Source organism: Mastomys coucha, unplaced genomic scaffold (assembly GCF_008632895.1).
Source record: "Mastomys coucha isolate ucsf_1 unplaced genomic scaffold, UCSF_Mcou_1 pScaffold11, whole genome shotgun sequence".
NCBI classification, from domain to species: domain Eukaryota; kingdom Metazoa; phylum Chordata; class Mammalia; order Rodentia; family Muridae; genus Mastomys; species Mastomys coucha.
The window spans coordinates 15,551,762-15,556,105 of NW_022196893.1; the positions used below are offsets into that span (position 1 = coordinate 15,551,762).

Genomic DNA, 4,344 nt, shown 5'->3' on the forward strand with positions numbered 1-4,344 from the left:
TCCACATATACTGTCCCACACACACACACACACACACACACACACACACACACACACACGGACATTGGCTGAGGTTTCAGCACTGTTCACACATACTGTCCCTCACACACACACACGCACAGACACACACACACAGACACACACTAGGCTAGGGTCTCAGCACTGTTCCCACATACTGTTCCCCCACACACACACACACCTACCCACATGTTCACATACACATGGACAGATACATAATCCCACACACGTACATGCATGCTCACCCACTCAGTACATGTTCATACTTGCCTGTATATACAGCCCAGGAAGTGGTGGCTTCCTGGCCCTTCTCTTAGGGGAGATAAGTATAGAGAAGGTCTGTCACCCCTCAGCTCACCCTCATTTTCCCAGAGTACCCTCCATTGCTTCTGGGTACCACAGAGTCAGGAAAGCGCTACTCCAGGCTCTATGTTTACCAGGCCCCAGGCCTCAGGCAGCACAGCTTGGAGGGCACAAAAGGAACAGAGGCTGGGACATTGGATTAACTGGTATTCTATTATTATTATTATTATTATTATTATTATTATTATTATTATTATTATTATTATTATTATTATTATTATGGTTTTTGGAGACAGGATTTCTCTGTGTAGCCCTGGCTGTCCTGGAGTTCACTCTGTAGACCAGGCTGGCCTCAAACTCAGAAATCCTCCTGCCTCTGCCTCCTGAGTGCTGGGATTAAAGGCATGTGCTACCATCACCCTGCATCACTCTTATATCCCACAGGCTGCAAGCACCAAGGGGCCAGGAATGGAGTGTGGTAAGGTTCTATGGCCAAGTGGTAAAGGAAGAAGGGCTAGAAAAGGGAAGAGGGAGGGACAGATGGGGGGGGTATTCGTGAGCCTCACCCTCACGGTGGCATGGTCTGCCAGGTGTGGGCCTCTCAGTGACCTTGCCTACACCTTTCTGAAAGACGACATTTGTTTGGGGAATGGGAGGGGGAGAGACAGAGACAGAAACAGACCCTTCAAGATAGAGGAGCACACAGCAGCAGTAACCCCTCTCAGATCTCTCTGTGTAACCCAAGTGAGACTACAACACACATATGACACTGTGAATATGTTCTATTGGATGGTGTTTTGCTGGGGCAAACACGTGAGGGAGTGTTTCCCCGAAGTGGACACAGGTGGGAGGCCAAGGCTGACTCGTGAAGGAACATTTAGCTGAAGCAGACACAGGAGAGAGGATGTTCTGCTAAAGCAAGCACATGAAAGGGACACGTGATGAAAGATTCTTCACTAACAACGCATGTATTGGTCTGCCTTACATGGTGTAGTTGAGCTGCACTTGTCGGGACTCCATAGAAAGACATGGACCAAAAAACTTGTAGTGGTGTGCTGCAGTTTCTCGCTGCTCCCGAAGACTAGGGCTGATTGGCAAAGCAATGTCAGCTGAGACAGACACACGTGCTGAGGCAAGACATGTACTGAGGCAAGACTCATGGAGGACATGTGATGTCTGGAGGGTATAAACAGAACTCAACGGACAGTGATGGAGGCCGAGCTAGGCTTGCAATGCTTGTAGGTTTTGAGTCTTTGCTGAGAGAGGCACAGCCGAGAACTTCTCCTGGTGTTCCCCCTGCTCCCTCCTGCCGACTTGTGCCGATGCTGAAGTTGACTGGCTCTGCTAGGTAGTGCCACCGCTGCTGATTCATGTTTACTGAACTGGACTGCTGGTGTATCCAGGAAGTCTTTTCGATGGATTGAGCTGCTGCTGCTGACCTGTAAACTAAACTGCCGACTTCCAAAGAACCTTTCTAAACAGGTTCACTTCTCCCCCGCCTTTCTTTTCCACTACCTCTGGTGGGTGGTGGGCTACAAGAACCATCATTAAAAATAGGTTTAAAAAAAATGCAAGTTGGGGCTGGAGAGATGGCTCAGAGGATAAGAGCACTGACTGCTCTTCCAAAGGTCCTGAGTTCAAATCCCAGCAACCACATGGTGGCTCACAGCCATCCATAGTGAGATCTGATGCCATCTTCTGGGGTGTCTGAAGGCAGCTACAGTGTACTTACATATAATAAACAAATAAATCTTTAAAAAAAATTAAAGTTACAGGGTGCTGTCATTTTGGGAGTTGCACTCAGTGTGATCTGAGTACACATGAACCTTTCCAGGACTCCAGAGGCTTCTGGGGCTCCCAGATGGGGAGAGAAAGCTGATAGAGGAATACTACCCTGTGTTCATCTCTCCCCAGTACCCCCAGTACCACTAGCATGAATCAAAGATGGCTGCTGTGAGATAGCCAACAGGCCAAACAGCCTCAGTTTCTCCATTCGAAGCAAGGGTCATGCAGATACGACACCGCGTTCTGGTGACTTTTCTCTGCTTCTCTGTGCCTGTGACTCACATGTAGAACAGTGCTGTAGGGCTATAAAGCCACATGAATGACTGCCGCTGCGGATGGGCCCTTAGTAGGCTTTGACCTGCAGGAGATAAGGGCTCAATACTAAACCATTGGCTTTGGCCCCTTCCCCTTACTGATGGATGTGTTTGTAGAGAGGGCAAACCAACTCTAACCAGCTGTAAAGGGCTATAAAGATGTAAAGTATGTCCCCTGGCAATGGGCGAGGAGACACTGTTGTTGGTGTTGCTCTTAGATCAGTCAGGGGCAGCGCAGATGGCAGTCTTTTGTTCATCCTAGCTTGATGCCTGGCTTGGTGGCCAAAGCTGTCTTATGCATAGGACACATGAAAATCAAATCAAAGCAAATCCAGGCAGAGCAGCTCAGGAAGAGGAAGACAGAAATCCATGGACTGCCATGCCACCCCAGACCTGCCCTCCAATGCATGGCACAGGTGGGTCATAGACAGCTGCTACCATGTCACACAGCAAAGACAGAGGATGTCACCCAGGGGCCCACCAGCCATGTGCGAGTATGCCGTTGACAGATGGGAGAGAAAGGAAAATGGAGCAGCCCAAGCATTATGAAAAGGGATGGAACCAGAGACTCAAGAGTGGAGAGGAGTACCCTGTTATAAGTGGCCAGCCCCACTAAGGTGAGGTCCCAACCCAAGCTGCCACTGAAGACCATGTCCGAGTCTGTGGCTATGCAATGGCAGGGGTTGGTATTGATGTTGATGGCTCGTATTATCACGTGGATGTCCAGGGACTATGCACAACCAGCTCTTCCCTTTGTTGGATGTATTCCTCTGGAGAGCTGGCTCCGTCTCTCACTGGGGCCTGCACCTCGCCGAGGCGGCACAGTGGAGCTGGTCCTGGTGGCTGGGGTAAGGATGAACCAGCTCTGAGGATAGAGCAAGGGAGAGCTAGTCCCACCATTCATCTGTGTGAGGTGGCAAGGGTGTTCGGATGATGCCTTTCCATGCCCCTCACCACCTGCATCAGTCAGGAGCCCTGGTCCTGGGGTCATGAGCACGGGTGAGCTGACCTTGTCCCTCGCCTGCCACAGCACTCACGAGAACAGACCTTGCATCTCATCTGGGCAGCACTGCAGAGCTGGCCCTGGTGGAGGAGGCGCAGGTGAGCTGGCCCCGCCACTTGTCTGGCATGAGGTGGCATGAGGGTGATGACCTCTCCTCTCCCCTAAGCCCCTTGGCTGCCTGCAGTTGCCAGGAGAGCTGACCTTGGGGTCATGAGAGCAGAAGAGCTAACCCTCTTCCCTCATTAGCTGTAGCACTTAAGAGAGCAGGGGTCCTGTAGCTTACCTGAGCAATACTGCGGAACTGTCCCTGATGGCAGAGGCATCTGTGAGCCACCTCTGAGGGCAAGAGAGCTGAAGAGCTGAGTTTGCCTCCTGTTCCTGCTCCTAATTGGACAAGTGCTGGAGAGCTCACCCTGGTTGTGCTGATAAGGGAGAGCTGGCTCAGTTACCACCCAGGCCCAGATCCAGGGCTCTGAATTGCCCCACCCTGAAAGCTACACCATCTGTGAAGGGTTGGGATGCATGAAAGGGCCAGTCCTACTGTTCTAAAGCTGCAGGATCTCTATGACTCAAGGCAACAACAGGATAACCGAGAGGAGTCTCAAATCTGTGACGTCAACATTGATGATGCCGCAGAAGCCAGAGACCTCAAACCAGACCAGTGACTCATTGTAATGAACGTTTGCAAGTAAAGATGTGTGGACAGAGGGGTATACTCGGGGACACACTGTTAATGCTATAGCTTCCACGGTGAGATGTTTTCTATGCTTTTTGTTCGTTTGGGTCTTTTATTTTGGAGTGGAGGTTGCAAGGGCGAAGGGCAAATATGAGGGGTGGAGGAGATGAACAGGACTGGAGTACAAGATGTGAAACTCGGAAACAATCAATGAAAAGGTTTTTTAAAAAGTAAAGAATCGGGGC

The 4,344-nt window shown here is 50.5% G+C and overlaps 1 non-coding gene across 1 annotated transcript; it reads left to right on the top strand.

Annotated features, from left to right (window-relative positions):
* Nucleotides 1-2,589: 2,589 nt before the first annotated feature.
* On the top strand, nucleotides 2,590-2,732 carry LOC116083176. Its single transcript, XR_004115628.1, has one exon. It is a non-coding gene; the product is annotated as a small nucleolar RNA SNORA48 (small nucleolar RNA).
* The last annotated feature ends 1,612 nt before the right edge of the window (nucleotides 2,733-4,344 follow it).